General features: G+C 44.8%; 1 protein-coding gene across 1 annotated transcript in view; it reads left to right on the forward strand.

Annotated features, from left to right (window-relative positions):
* Positions 1-12,510: 12,510 nt before the first annotated feature.
* LOC137913861 (14 kDa phosphohistidine phosphatase-like) overlaps positions 12,511-15,590 on the forward strand; it is a 9,163-nt gene continuing 6,083 nt past the window's right edge. The window contains exon 1 of the mRNA XM_068757487.1: positions 12,511-12,540. The gene's annotated coding sequence lies outside the window, so the exon portion shown is untranslated. The remainder of the gene's footprint in view (positions 12,541-15,590) is intronic.

Genomic DNA, 15,590 nt, shown 5'->3' on the forward strand with positions numbered 1-15,590 from the left:
CAAGTAGTTATTACAGATACAGAACAATATAGTAGACGAGACGATAATAGCAACCTTTAAATGTTTTATTCAATTCATTTGTGTTTCGTGAATTCGTGACGCGATCACGTGGAAACGACAGAACCCAACTTGACCCACAAGAGCAAGCACTTTGGCAACGGAGGCAAGGAAAAACTGCCCTTTAACAGGCAGAAACCTTGGACAGAACCTAGGCTCATGGGGACGGCCATCTGTCTGACCGGCTGGGTTGGGAGAGAGAGAGAGAATGGCAGGTCAGAGGAGAGTCAAAAACAAGGACTCGTCTGTAGTCAGTCCGGTATCGGTGCCCTGGCGACTTGATCAGGGTGCACCCCGCCTCTCACCCATAGCCAGCTGTCATAGGCGCTGCAACACCTACGACCTGCAAGCCGGGGAAGCGGGCGTTCACGCCACGAACGTCTCATCAGGACTTGGATGGCTCTTCGGAGCTCTTGGACCTGCGAAAGAGGCCACAAACAGACCGAATGACCCGAACAAATGGGTTCGGTCTCCTTGTTTTCTCCAGACATCTGATCAGGGTGTCGATGACGATCTTATAAATTCCCGTCCTCTTCCCCATCATGTTTATGCAAACTGTCCATTGGTTGCCCATCAGTTTGCATAACTTCTTAAGGACACGTCTGGCGAGCTTGTCGACCTGCTTCGTGTCCATCTCCAGAGTGATGGACGACTCCTGGATACTGGAGACGAGCACACTCGTCATCATCTCCTTGATCTCCATCATGTCCGTTACAGGAATCTTCTTGCCCTGGAAGATCCTTGCGAGAAGCACCGTGACGATCCAGCGACACTGCTTCTCCAAGCCTTCCGGCGACGATGCAGTTTGGACATCACTCCTGTCTTCTTGACCACAGACCCTTGCAGTGGGGAGGTCTCCCTCTTCCACAGCTACCAAAGGCACCCCTTTCATGATGGCAGGGGCCTCTGGTAGCGCTGGAAGAATTTCCTTTTCGCCTTCTGTGGGTTCACAGACGATGTTGTCCTTATCGACGGCGTTGTTTATGGTCAATTCTGAAGGGATCAGATCTCCCATCATGGAGTCCTCGGTCTCGGATCCTTCCGGAGAGACGAGGTCCTTTGCTGCCGACTCTTCCTCTTTCAACCAGCAAAGAAATTTGCGACTCTTTTGAGCAAATCTCTGCAGTAGCTTTCTGAAGTGCCGCATTATGGAGATCTGCCCACTTGTGATTGTAGCTTCTTTGGGGCTCCTGCTTAAGGTCTTTATCACCTCTCTAGACACCAGACGTGATATCTCGTATGGGGCCAACATCTCAACCACCTCTGGAACGCCCATTGTCGAGGCAAGGACCGGTGGAAGGACTTCATCCAGCGCTTCTTGGACTTTCTCTAAATCAACAAGAAGGCTGTTCCCTAACGTTTTTGATGTCAGGGGGGGAAGTGATTTTCTGAGTCACTGAGTCAGCCACTACTTTAATTATATCGGCACCCATATCCAGAAGACGTGCTTCAGTCTTCTTATCAGCGGTCCCTGACTGCAGGGCGTCCCACTCTTTGTTGGACAGTTTCCCAAGAAATTCTTGGAAAACCTCACCGAGAAGGGACGAAGTTTTTTCTGGGAGGACCAGACTCCTCGCTCTTGCTGGGAGATCCAGACTCGTAACTTTTGCTGGGACGAGCAGACTTGTTGTTTTTCCTGGGAGGACCCGACCCGTGTCCTTGGAGGGCCGTACGGGTGCTTGCATCTCTTTGTTGTACATACTTGAGTGTTGAGAAATATACTGAGAGGATTGCTTGTATAAATAGGTTCCCACTCAATGACTTCAAAGACATAGACATCAAAGTTCAATAAGTACATCAAAGACAGTTGTATGACAAGCTACATCAAAGGCACAGTAACGCAGTATGGCAGCAATTTCATCAGTGACGTGATGCCGTCACATTAAGCGATATCGGCGTACCCCTGACTTAATTTAGCATCATACCAAAGAAATCTACGTCTTCACGGTTAAATATGAATGAATGTTATAATAATAAATTCATTTAACATGCTGATCAAAATGTCTGTATCAATTCTAATGTTGCAAAGGCTGCTGGGAAATATCAGCCGTCTTCGTCCTTCCCTTTTTCTTGTAAGACGAGTCGGCCTTGTCTCGTCTGCAGCCGCCAGGGTCACTCGTGTTTCTGGATCCTATCCCAGCTGACGAGGGGTGGGGCACACCCCGGACGCGTCGCCAGCACGTTTGCTCACACCCACAGAACATACAAACTCTGTAGCGATAGGAATCGAACCCCGAACCTTGCTGATGTGAGGAGACTGTGCTACCCGCTGCACCTGGTTTCATGATATCTGAAACGTCAATGAATGATCAGCTCTGATCTATATTTAATAATCAATCAGTGATGGTGATGATGAATATATTTATTAGATAGCATGTTAGAGTCCACGTACAGTCAAACACCCTTGCGGTCTTGGTTCTGTTGAAAGTCCTTTGTACATAAATCATCGACATTTAACAATACAAATAAAATAAAAATAAATTACACCACAGACGCAAAATAACAAATTAAAAAGAATAATAAAATAATTCTGTCCCGGACTCTTGAACATTTCGTAACTGATAACTTGCACTGTTCTCTTTGCACTGCGCGATTACGCTAGTTTTACTGCTGCTAATATAATATAATAATATATCTGTGTATCCACTCTTGCTGCTGCTGTTTTGTGATGTGTCTGTACTTCTATGTTTTTTGTGTATTCGTCATTACTGTTACATGTAGCACGACTTCACCGAGAAACATTCCTAGTCTGTGAACCTTCACTGACAATGGCAATAAACACCTGGTTCTGATTCTGATTCTGTTTCTGTTCCTGCCCCCCTGAAAGGTGTATTTTTAGGGCCGTTTTGAATGAGGCCAAAGAGGTGCGTGTTTTGAGGGCAGGAGTCACAGTTCCACCCTTGGGGGAACACGGCCCAAATAGGTAATCTCTTCTTTGCTCGAGATTACTGTATTATTGACTGACCTTGAGGCGTTTTTACGAGCTGCTACCCGAAATTAATGCATTTCTTCATTCAAAAGACAAAACGGTCCCAGAGCTGATCGACCCAGAGTGGAAATGGCACCTCACATTTTTAACAGACATGACAGAAATGCTGAACAGCCTTAACCTGCAGCTACAAGGCCAGGGGAAACTCATTTGCAACATGTATTCCCACATAAAAGCATTCGAGGTGAAACTGGTGCGGCTTTTGGAACAAGTGAAAAAGCACAACTTCATCCATCTCCCTGTCACACAGAGCTTCTCTGCAGATAACCCAGCCGTCCCGTTCCCAGCTGAAAGGTGTGTGCGAGCACTGGAAATGCTGAAGGAGGAGTTTGGTGTGCGATTCCGTGAACTTCATGTTAATGCAAAAGAAATCCGTCTTTTCCAGAAACCCTTTGTTGCCGATATTGATGAAGCCCAGCCTTCTTATCAGTTTGAGTTAGCCGAGTTACAGAACTGTGATGTTCTCAAAGACGCATTTAATCCCAACAGTCTCATTGTCTTCTATGCTGTCCTCCCAAATGACACGTACCCTAACGTAAAGAAACACGCTATGAAGATGTCCACACTTTTTGGCAGCACATATGTCTGCGAGCAAACCTTTTCACGCATGAAACTGCTGAAAAATCCGATGAGATCAAGATTGACTGATGAACATCTGCATCAGTGTCTGAGACTGGCTGTGACCAGAATGGAACCTGACATTCAGCTTCTCACCAGCCAGATGCAGGCCCACAGCTCACACTGATAAACATACAAAGGTAAGCTCACTTTTCTGACTTGAATGAGTCATTCTGAGTATGAACAAATATAAACATAGTAAAATCCATCTCCACAACCACACTGGTAGTGAAATGTATTGTGCTGTATCACTTAGTCTGGTTTCTCAGCCTGCTTGCTTTGTGGTTTTCACAGGAATGAGAGAGAGAGCTGCAAACAGTGGCTACAAGCCTACTGGAACCTACAAATGGATTATAAGGAATGAACACAAGAACTTTGAGTGGCTGCTCATATGAGTAATATAAGTAAGATATTCTGCTCTGACAACCAAGCTGAAGTTTTTCTGTTAAGATTGTGCACAGCACGACAGAAAGTTAATGTTCCATGGAGGCTTATTTGGTTATTGTTTATTTCATAGTGTTATTATTTATTTCTTGACTTTTTTCTGTGAAGAACCCATTGAGGGTTATTTGGTTATGTGTGGCTGGAAAACGATAAAGTTTTATGTTACGCACCTCTGCGATCATCACACTTTTTCCGTTACAAACTGACCCCGGCCCCCAATCAGAGAAGGGAAAAGTTATTTGGCCCTCACAGGAAAAAGTTTGGGGACCCCTGATGGAGACAAACGTCAAGGAAAAACTCTCCTTTCATGAACAAGTTTTATTGGCTTGGTCCCAAATATATAAGCACAATTTTCTTCCCATAAATATATGATATGGAACAATCGGGACATACTGTACAGAAATAAATAATTATACTTTCTTAATTGGGTTGAGAAACAGATTAGACTCGTAATTCAACTCCAGTGGTTGAGCCGGGCCTAAATGGATGGACTTTCTATTCGTGAACAGTGCATGAAAGAATAATCGGCTCGGCTGCAGGCGTTGGCTTCTCTGACGTAATGAACACGTCCATGAGAATGCATCTCGAGTGGGGCCTGAGTAATGTTTTCTTCCCTTCAGGAATTTGTCTGTTGTTGTTTTTCCTCCCCATCTCCATGGTTACAAGTTGAAGTTCAACTCCTTCTTGGAATGTTTCCCCCCCCCACCAACAGCCGAGTACAGAAGTGTCTTTTACTGCTGATGGACTTTTGTTGCTTGACTTCCCATCATTGGTTCAGTTCAGGGCTTTTGCCGCTGTGGCATCCTGGGTATTTTATGCTCATTTCCTTTCTTTGGCTCGTTACTTCCTGCGATATTATTGTGGTGTTTATCACTCTAAATGGGCAACAATGGGAGAGAATGCAGTAAAACAGGACGGACAGAACGTCTGAGACGGACTGCAGCTCAGTCGCCGTTAGTCATCAACTCTCCAGCCTGTGTTTCTGCAGCCAGACTGTACACACACAGACTCCTCCCATCCACAGCTTTTATTCCACTTCTCCCCTTTCCTCCTCCTCCAGCCTTCCCTTTCTCTTATTCGCTCTCTTATTTTATAAACAGCGTCATTATTCACAGATCCTCACAAAAACCTGGTGCTTATCCAAACGTGACAGGATAGCGCCTGCGTCTCGCTCCCCGCCTTGGATTATGAGTGTGTTTTAAGAGTGTGTGTCATGACTTTATAGGTGTCTGCATGCATATGTGAGGAGGTGAAGAAAGCCAGTATCAGCCAGAGGATGCTGCACAGCCATGTTCTCCTTATCACAATGCCTCCTTAAAAGGCCAAACGGAGGGTGCAGTGGACTTTCAATGTGCTTAATGTACACATTTTTTGCTTTAGAGCATGCATCCATCAATTTCTGTGACATTTCCTAAAACGTCTTCCATGAAATGCTCCTAAATCTGCTTCACCCTTATGAGCGTGTGCTTTACTGGCAGCGTTTGAATTCTTCTAACTGCTGTGAAATGCACGGAGGCTCGTAATCATCTTTTTGGCTTCGCAGAGCGATCGTCTCCTGATCAAAGGAGGGAAGATCGTGAATGATGACCAGTCCTTCAGCGCTGACATCTACATGGAGGATGGGGTCATCAAGTGAGTTCTTGGGGGTTTGACTTGTTGAAGACACTCGAATAAAGTCACAGATTTCACCGTGCTTTACAGTCAGAGCAGACATTTTTGTCTTCATGATGCAATAACCTAATTTTTTATTTTGGTTTCTTTCTGATGATCTTCTCAGACAAATTGGGGAAAACCTGATCGTGCCCGGCGGAGTAAAAACCATCGATGCCCAGGGTCGCATGTTGATCCCGGGCATCGGGTTGATCCCATTGACGTGCATACACGTTTCCAGATGCCCGATCGAGGCATGGCGTCAGCTGACGACTTCTACCAGGGCACCAAAGCGGCGTTGGCCGGAGGCACCACCATGATCAGTGAGTTATTCAGAGGCGGGAGCCTGCTGCGTTTGATCACACTCGTCTGTGAGGTCATAAATCCTCCAGACGCCCACCATCAGAACAACTTATCATTTTACTTCATGATCTTTAGGTCAGTTTGAGACTTTAATACTTGTTTTCTTGCATTTTATCGTTGGGCTCAACAGTGGCTGCATTTCATTCTTGCATTATTCAAAAAGAGATTTGAGGCTGCGCAGATTAAAAAAGGTTTAGTCATGTGAAAAGAGAAGCAGTGCTCGATGAAGCTGCTTTCTAGCAGCGGCGCTCCTTCTGCTGACTCAGCAGAATAAACTGCAGGGTCAACTCGGACTACTGGAATGGAAAAGACAAAGTGAAAGATTGAAATGAGATTTGAGAAGCCAGATACAGAATAAACCTCTGAATTGGAGGCCAAACATTACGTTTGATGTTGTCTGAGGTGGATTTAAATCCAGTCCAAATATTCCAGAAATCAGATGGGATGCTGCATATTTCATATTTGTGCGACCCACATGCAAACTTAAAAATGTTTAAATAAATATTGACTTTTCTTTTAAGTCAAGCAAATTCAATTTACTGGTTTTTGGCTTCTCACATTTGAGAATTTGCTGGTTTGCAAATCCCACGATGCGCTGGCGACACGTTCGGGGTGCATCCTGCCTCTCGCCCACAGCGAGCTGCGATAGGCTCCGGCGGAAAGGTGGAAAGGAGGAAGGAAATGGATGGATGGATTGTAAATCAATGCTTTTTGGTTTCAGGCTGAGGAAAATAAGCAACTTGAAGACGTCACCTTGGGCTCTTGATTTTCTTTTTTAAACTTAGGCGAAATATAAACTATATATTTAATAGAACAAACCTTCAAATGTCTGTTGAGCTTATATGACCTGAGTCTCACCCCTTCAGAAACAGTTAACAGGGTCTTCCTTGGCCTGTGATCCATCCCTCCACTATGTTTGAATGAAAAACAAAAATCAAGCCGCAAACGGATACGAGGAAAACAGAACCTCCCAACCTGGAGGTAATGACTGTATCTAACCCCGAACAAGAAGGTTCTGGTTTTTGCTGGCCTTTATCAACACACTGTGGAATTAGTAGTGGGAAAAAGCTATGGAGGAGAAGTGTTCTGGGGCCGATTGTCACGAAGAAGGGAGACATACAGAGTTGAGGGAACTATAGGGGGATAAAGCCGATGAGTCATACGATGAAGTTACGGGAAAAAGGTGGTTGAGGCTAGACTAAGTACAGAAGCGAGTATTTGTGAGCAGTGAGGTTCTCCTTGGGAGTGACCAGGTTGGATTAGAGATGAGACAAAAAGAGGGACAGTGAAGGTTAGACGTTTTGGAGACGAGGTCAGAGAGTCCAGACTTTGATGGTTTGGACATGTCCAGAGGAGAGACGGGGACTATATCGGTAGAAAGATGCTGAGGATGGAACTGCCAGGGAACAGGGCTAGAGGACGACCCAGGAGAAGAGACATGGACGTAGTGAGGGAGGACATGAGAGTGGCTGGTGTTGGGGAGGACGATGCAAAGGACAGGGCTAGAGGACGACCCAGGAGAAGAGACATGGACGTAGTGAGGGAGGACATGAGAGTAGCTGGTGTGTTTTTTTTTCACCAACTTTTTTTAACCTATTTTTACCTTCTTGTTTCCCGTTTCTTTCTGTCTTTCACTCACTGTAGTATGGCATTGTCTTGGACGCTGGATCCTCACACACAGCTCTATACATATACGAGTGGCTGGCAGACAAGCAAAATGGAACGGGCGTGGTCACCCAGCACAGTGAATGTGTTTGCCTTTTCCAGTAAAGGCGATGTGTTTAGATGAAACTATGAATGGTAAATAATGTAATTTTAATGTAATTTCATAATGACAATAAAAGCATCCTGAATAGATGCCAGAGCCACCTCATCTGGCTCCTCTCAACGCGGAGGAGCAGCGGCTCTACTCCGAGCTGCTTCCGGATGATGGAGCTTCTCACACGATCTCTAAGGGAGAGCCCAGCCCCCCCACGGAGGAAGCTCATTTCAGCCACTTGTACCCGCGATCAATCATATATATATATATATATGAATGTGTTAATAATAGAGCAACTCTTCAGTCTGCTTTATTGCGTAATGTCTGAATATTTGACCGGCCTTATGCTTTATGTTGTTATTTATTCTGCCAGAATGACTTCAATGCAACTGGAGACTTCCCAATCTTGAGCTGCTCTAAGTTACTGTAAGGAAGTAGCATCTGCATGAGGTGTTGTGCAATACATTCCCATATATACTGGAGGAGGTTGTTTTATGATGGTTTGTTGCACTTGCATGCTGGGAGATTTTAAAGTCCGGGCGTTATCTGTTGTAGAAAGGGGTCAGATCAACCAGCAGACGCTCTAGGTTGCGTTCGAACCTTCAGATCGCTCGCATTGAACAGCTGGGAATCGGTGCAGGTCTGGGTACAGACCTCTGCCTGCAGCACCGACTTGTGTTTGCTTGCGTGATGGAGTTGTTTGGGTTCTGTAAGTCAGGTTTTGATCTTTGGTTTCATTCTATAATACTGAAACAATCTATTTAGATTAATGCCTGACTGTTAAACGTGTATAAAGTGTGTGGTGAGGGGTTTTACAGCCTTAAAACATTTATGTACATGTATAATAATTGTAAAATAATAAAGATGACTACATTCTGGATTTCACTTATTGCGGGTTATTTTTAGAACGTAACCCCCCAAAATGAGGGACTACTGTATTATGATTGCTTGTTTTGTACCGTAACTGTCCAACGCTGAATTTAGTGTTTTTACATCAGGCACCTTGGGCAGCTAAGGGGTCCTTGGGGAAATGAATGTTCCGTTATAAACAACGCCCGAGTTCGTTCTGTCTGCGTTTTTGAAGACGGTGGGTCGGAAACTAGCCGTTAACGATATTTTCCAAAACTGAAGAACCGGTTTATGGAATTTGGACATCTTGACCGGGATCCTCTTTACAAACCGGGATATATTTTAACGTTCAAAATTTACTGAACTGCGTGTGATGCGTCTTTAATGCCGCATCGCGTCATCACAGTTTAACCGGGCGATAGCTAGCTTAACTGGATAGCTGCTCTGTTAGCATTCGTATTGAATTTGACATTGAACTTAGCCGTTAGCTTCGCGCTAACGCTATTAGCGTCTTTTTTTCCAATCATTCTTTGCACATTCGATTATATAAACTATACCATTGCACTGCTAAATATCTGGTATATCTCCGATTGGTTTATTTGATCAGAACTAGGTGTTATTTGCCCAACACTAAAACGAAGCCGAGATTCGTTCTGTCACTGACGTCATATCCGGGTCGATGTCTTTCAGTGGGATAAATGCTAGTCCGCTAAAATGCTAGTCACAAGAACGGTTCTTTGTTCTCAGTGGGATGACGCAATGTGTGTTTGTAACTTTTAAATATTTCATTGGGGTCGGATTTCTCTATTATCTATTATGTTTAAAAATCTCAATTTTGTGTCATGAACACTTTAAAGAACAAATTCTACTTTTAGGCTTTGAGATTATATTTAGACAAAAGACGATTCCTTATATAATAGGTTTAAAAGACAGTGATGTCATTAGTGTTTCGTATTTTCTGGTTATATTGCATACATTTATGTATATTTCTGCTTTCCATGACATTTATTTTTGCATTGGTATTCCTGTTCTTTAAATGATATTTGTAGGTTCTAGAGGAATAAAGGGAGGTGATTCTCCATTTCTATTGATTTTAAATTAACGGTACAATCAGCTGTAGCAGAAGATAACAGGGAATCATTTGTTTTGTCTGCAGGTATTTCAGCTGAACAGGATGCCTTTTTAAAAAGCGACCAAAGATTGCCTGTAAAGAACCGAGTGAACAAAACGGAGTGAAGATCGATCATCAGCGAAGACTGCGAGATATCACCTGGAGACCCGGAATGAAATCACCCAGAATAAGTATGTATGTTTGTCCTCGCATGTTTGTTTCATCACAGCAGCGTCCAATTCCTTCAATCTGTCCTCCAGATTGTCCACAGCAACATGTCTGTAAGGAGGAGGAGGAGGAGGTTCCTGCTGATCAGCAGCTCTGGAAGGAGGAGATGAACTCCAGTATTGTCAAAGAGGAGCCAGAGCCTCCACGCGTGAAAGAGGAGCAGGAAGAAATCCCCACCAGTCAGGAGAGAGAGCGGCTTGGACTGAAGCAGGAGACTGGAACCTTCATGTTGAGTCCGACTCGTGGAGAAACAGACCACAGCAAAGATCAGACTCTGTTCCTGAAAGCTGATGAAGATGCAGATGAAGAGTCTGGAGTTCTCATGCCAGTTATTACCTCTGTGGTAGGAGCAGCAGACATTGACCAGCTGCTGTTCTCGAACAGCTGTCATGCATCTGGAAGCCATGATAACAGAAGAGAAACAGGTCAAGAGGATGTAGAATGTGATCCCACACTTCAAACCCACAGCAAAAAGGATGGAAAAAGGAGACCATATGTTTGCACAACATGCAGCAAAGCTTTCACAAGAAATAGTGACTGTCTAAAACACACGAGAACCCACACAGGTGAGAAGCCTTATAATTGTAAAACATGTGGGAAACATTTTAGAGAAAGTGGTACATTGACAGTCCACATGAGAACCCATGCAGGTGAGAAGCATTAAATTAGATCAACGTGGGAATCATTTCAGAAGATCTGCCCACGCTTTTTTCTTCTAAAAATAGCAAATTACTATTACTTTCAGATCTATTGAACATGCCAGATTGAAATATTTCTTCAGAGCTCAGTTGAAAATGTTTATCAGATTAAAGGGTTAAGTCCAAAGTGCCACCTCGGAATTACTTGTTGTTTCGTTTGACAAACAGTTCATAACTCAAAGGTTCTGATTATAGTCTGTCGACTTCCTCGTATCTCAGCTTTGCTTCATTATTAATGGCATTTCTTTGGGTTTTAAAGTGCTGCTCAGACACAAGAAGCAATCTGATGACGGCTCTTTTAAAGAAGCAACAAAATGATCATTTAGCTGCCGCCTTAAATGACATTAAACAGATAATATATGTCACTTTAACTGTAAAATTAAACCTAAACCCTCATAACGATCACATTTATTACCAAATAACTTTCTCGTGCTGGATTATTTCTGGTCGTTCCATCACAAGACTCAAGACTCCCATTATTTTGTTTGCCTGGACGTGCTTTTTAGAAGCAAAGAATATGAATGCACAAAAAACAAAGTAAAAAAAAAAAGAGCAAATAAAGTGTTTAATTGAAGAAAAAGCACCTCTGATGTTAAAGAGAGCTAAAAATAATCTGTGGCGATAATTAGATTGTCCTGGATAAAAGTCGTTGTGACTCCAATCTTCAGAGGATCAGAGATCAGTCGGCGTTTTGCTAATACCCCATCAGCGCACTAGTTGCCCCCTGGGGCTGCTCAGAGTGTGTGTTGTCGCTGTTCACGCTGTGTTCATGTGTTCACCCGCCGGCTCAGCTGCTCTCTTCACCTTCAACGTCTGCTCCCTCGTTCATCACAATAGAAGCCGGAGTCAGAACCCGATGTTTTATTTTTGTTTATTTTTTGTAAACTTGTAAATAAAAATAAATAAAAAAAAACTTGTTGTGAACTGTGTATTTGGAGAATTCTCAGGGAAATTGGAAATTAAGGTGGAACCAAACAAAGTCCACTCTGCCACCGTGCACACGGCTGGCCACGCCCACCCCTAATGGCGGGATGACGGCCTACTTTTAAAGTGGCAGCCCAGGCTTAGGGCGGAACCGTGACAGCGTGCTTCCGCTCTTTGATTTTTCACAGCAAAATGCCAGCCGTGCAAAATGCCCCTGCAACACAAGCTCTACTAACAGACGGCGACTGTCTGGTGCCGCAAAGAAAACGGAACATAAGATCCAGACACAAGTGAACAAGTTACTTACAACAAAAAACACGACACACGACCTGGGCGCGCAAACCAGCTGCAGTCAGCACGGGCAAGGCGAGTAAAAAAAAAAAAAAGTTTTTTTTTTTTTTTTTTTAATCTGAGCACGAGCCATGTGCGATCATCAAAAGAGCCATAGGTTCCCGACCCCTGATCTAGGGGAAGGGGTACCTGGGAGGGGAGGGGGGGGGAGTGTTTTCATGACTGCATTTTTAACTTGGTGCAGAAAATATATATCAAATAAATCAAACTGTTATTTTAATACAACAGTTCAGATATAGCAGAGTGTTGTTTTAGAGTGAAATGAGAACCGAATCGACCCTAAATTAAGCGACATGAACTTTCCTTGGATCGATCCGTGGAAACTCCTGCCCTCGTGTGGAATGTCTCAGTAAGACGTGATCTTGTGCTAGAATTTGAACCAATGAAAATCCGCCAGTGGGCGGGACTTTAGCTGACAGAACGCTTCCTGTTTCACAGCGTCCGATCAATAAAACAACGGAAACAGCCGAGTAGGAGGAGAAACGGAATCGGTCTGCTGGTATGTTGTCTTAAATATATGTTTATTCTCTGATTAGATCGATTAGATCGATTAGATCGATTAGATAGAGCCATTGGAATCGCAAATACTTCCATCTGAACTGGAATGAATCGCGCTGCCGTCGCTCACAAGACCTGCATGTGATATCGATTAGTGCGTCGCTGCGCCGCCAGCAGGATGGGGCGCAGACATGTTTGAATAATAATAACAATAATAATAATAACAATAATAATAACAATAATAATGATAATAATAATAACACTGACTGCGGGTTTTAGTGATTCTGTAAAAGTTTAACTGACATTAAGGGAAGTTCATTCAAATCAATAATCAATTATCTGTAAGGGCAGCGTTGTTCTTCCTGCTCAGTGAACACTTTTCATGTCATTTGGGAAAACCCAAATATGTTAATGACGTCATCAGCCCTGCTGGGTGAGTCTTCAGGTCGCATCGCTCCGACATCCTGAACCGTAGAATCCAACCTCCGGTTACCGTGACGACGCATCAAAACATCAACAGCGTCCGGGGAAAGTCTTCAACCTCAGTTAAACAAGTTTCACCGACCGGAGTGGGTCCGGGTTCCACCATCCTCTCCTCTCCTCCTCCTCCTCCTCATCCTCATCCTCTCCTCATCCTCCTCCTCCTCCTCCTCCGTCCCTCCGTCTCCTCCTGTCGTTCTCCTGCAGCTCACCCAGCGAGATGCTCCCTCGCATGCCCCCCCCCCGCTCCACTGCCCCGCCTCCACAAACCAAAACCCATATATGGGTGAGGGAAGAGCCACATGATCCAGTGGGAGCCAATAACATTTAATGTCGCCAGTTCTCATGCGCGTGCGTGTGTGCGTGTGCGTGCGCAGGGGCCTCTAATTACAGCAGGAACTCTCTGAGGATCCACAAAGGAACTCCACGCAGAACGCCCCCCCCCCCCCCCCCCCCCCCCCCCCCCGAGGCACCACGGAGCAACAAACACGGTTACACACGCACAGTCGTGTGGCCGCAACGGCCCCAAATCACCGGCTCGTCTAAAAGTGCACCTTAAAATACACGCAGCCGTCTCTCCAGGAATGTCCTGGAAAAACACGGAGCCGCTGTCTATTCCGGTCGGATGGAGGGGAAAGTGTGTGTCTGTGAGAAAGTGTGTGTTTGTGAGACAGTGTGTGTCTGTGAGAAAGTGTGTGTTTGTGAGAAAGTGTGTGTTTGTGAGAAAGTGTGTGTCTGTGAGAAAGTGTGTGTTTGTGAGAAAGTGTGTGTCTGTGAGAAAGTGTGTGTCTGTGAGAAAGTGTGTGTCTGTGAGAAAGTGTGTGTCTGTGAGAAAGTGTGTGTTTGTGAGAAAGTGTGTGTCTGTGAGAAAGTGTGTGTTTGTGAGAAAGATTTAGACTCGATAAGAATCGATGAACATTCGGGTTCATCCCCCGGGGACCAAGACTGTGTACAAGTCATGAAGTAAGAACCGTATTAACAACACAGCGATCCTTAGAGTGAGTGTGTGTGTGTGTGTGTGTGTGTTTGTGAGAAAGTGTGTGTTTGTGAGAAAGTGTGTGTTTGTGAGAAAGTGTGTGTCTGTGAGAAAGTGTGTGTTTGTGAGAAAGTGTGTGTCTGTGAGAAAGTGTGTGTCTGTGAGAAAGTGTGTGTTTGTGAGAAAGTGTGTGTCTGTGAGAAAGTGTGTGTTTGTGAGAAAGTGTGTGTCTGTGAGAAAGTTTGTGTTTGTGAGAAAGTGTGTGTTTGTGAGAAAGTGTGTGTCTGTGAGAAAGTGTGTGTTTGTGAGAAAGTGTGTGTCTGTGAGAAAGTTTGTGTTTGTGAGAAAGTGTGTGTCTGTGAGAAAGTTTGTGTTTGTGAGAAAGTGTGTGTCTGTGAGAAAGTGTGTGTCTGTGAGAAAGTGTGTGTCTGTGAGAAAGTGTGTGTCTGTGAGAAAGTGTGTGTCTGTGAGAAAGTGTGTGTTTGTGAGAAAGTGTGTGTCTGTGAGAAAGTGTGTGTTTGTGAGAAAGATTTAGACTCGATAAGAATCGATGAACATTCGGGTTCATCCCCCGGGGACCAAGACTGTGTACAAGTCATGAAGTAAGAACCGTATTAACAACACAGCGATCCTTAGAGTGAGTGTGTGTGTGTGTGTGTGTGTGTGTGTGTGCGCGCGCAGGGAAGTGTGAATATCCTGATTCTATTTATCACCAAGCTTTAAAAGGTTGGGAGATGCTGCAGCAGTAAATGGGGGGGGGGGGGGGGGGGCTTCATTTTCATTTCCTCTTCTCGTACAATGAATCATTTCATATTTAAATCTTAAATGCGTGTGGAAACACCGGACGCCATTCCACGGTGGAAACGCACACACAGCTGGAGCGCCCGGCCGTCAGCACACACGCCCTGTTGACATTTGTCACAATGCTAATTTGACCAAAGAAATGCACACAAAAGCTGTTTGTGCATGCATCCAGTGTGTGTGTGTGTGTGTGTGTGTGTGTGTGTGTGTGTGTGTGGCTTTCCACCACATGCGTTTTCGTGGGAACAACGGAGTTTGCTTTTCAGACCGAGGTGGCAGCATCCAAAAAATGTTCAAGCTAATGGAGCGATGGATGAGAAAGGAAAGCGACTGATGGATGGAGAGAGAGAGAGAGAGAGAGAGAGAGAGAGACTACTTATGTGATGTTAACACCCTGGTTCTGGATCCCAGAGGGTTAAAACATCTCGTATCACATCCGGCGGCTCCGGAAGCTCAACCGAATGTTCTGTTTGTGTCTCGACGTCAACATCAGGAAGGAAAGGAATATCCAGATGAAACTAGCTAAACACGTAATCCCGACATCAAAGGCAGGAAATCGGCTCGTTGTTCCTACCTTCACGTAGTCCACGGTGGCGTCCGGGCTGGCAGCGGGTTCCCTGGGGAACACACACAGAGACAAGGTTCTGTTTAGGGAACGCATCTCTCGAGCGGGTCCCCGAGGGAGGGGGCGCGACGACCTCAAATGATCCGGTGGGGACGGTGCTGATGCTGCGTCTTCTTCTGCTTGGTTCTGTCCAGTGGAGGTTTAAAGGTTCTGATCCAGATGAGGATCC

Source organism: Brachionichthys hirsutus, unplaced genomic scaffold (assembly GCF_040956055.1).
Source record: "Brachionichthys hirsutus isolate HB-005 unplaced genomic scaffold, CSIRO-AGI_Bhir_v1 contig_445, whole genome shotgun sequence".
NCBI classification, from domain to species: Eukaryota; Metazoa; Chordata; class Actinopteri; order Lophiiformes; family Brachionichthyidae; genus Brachionichthys; species Brachionichthys hirsutus.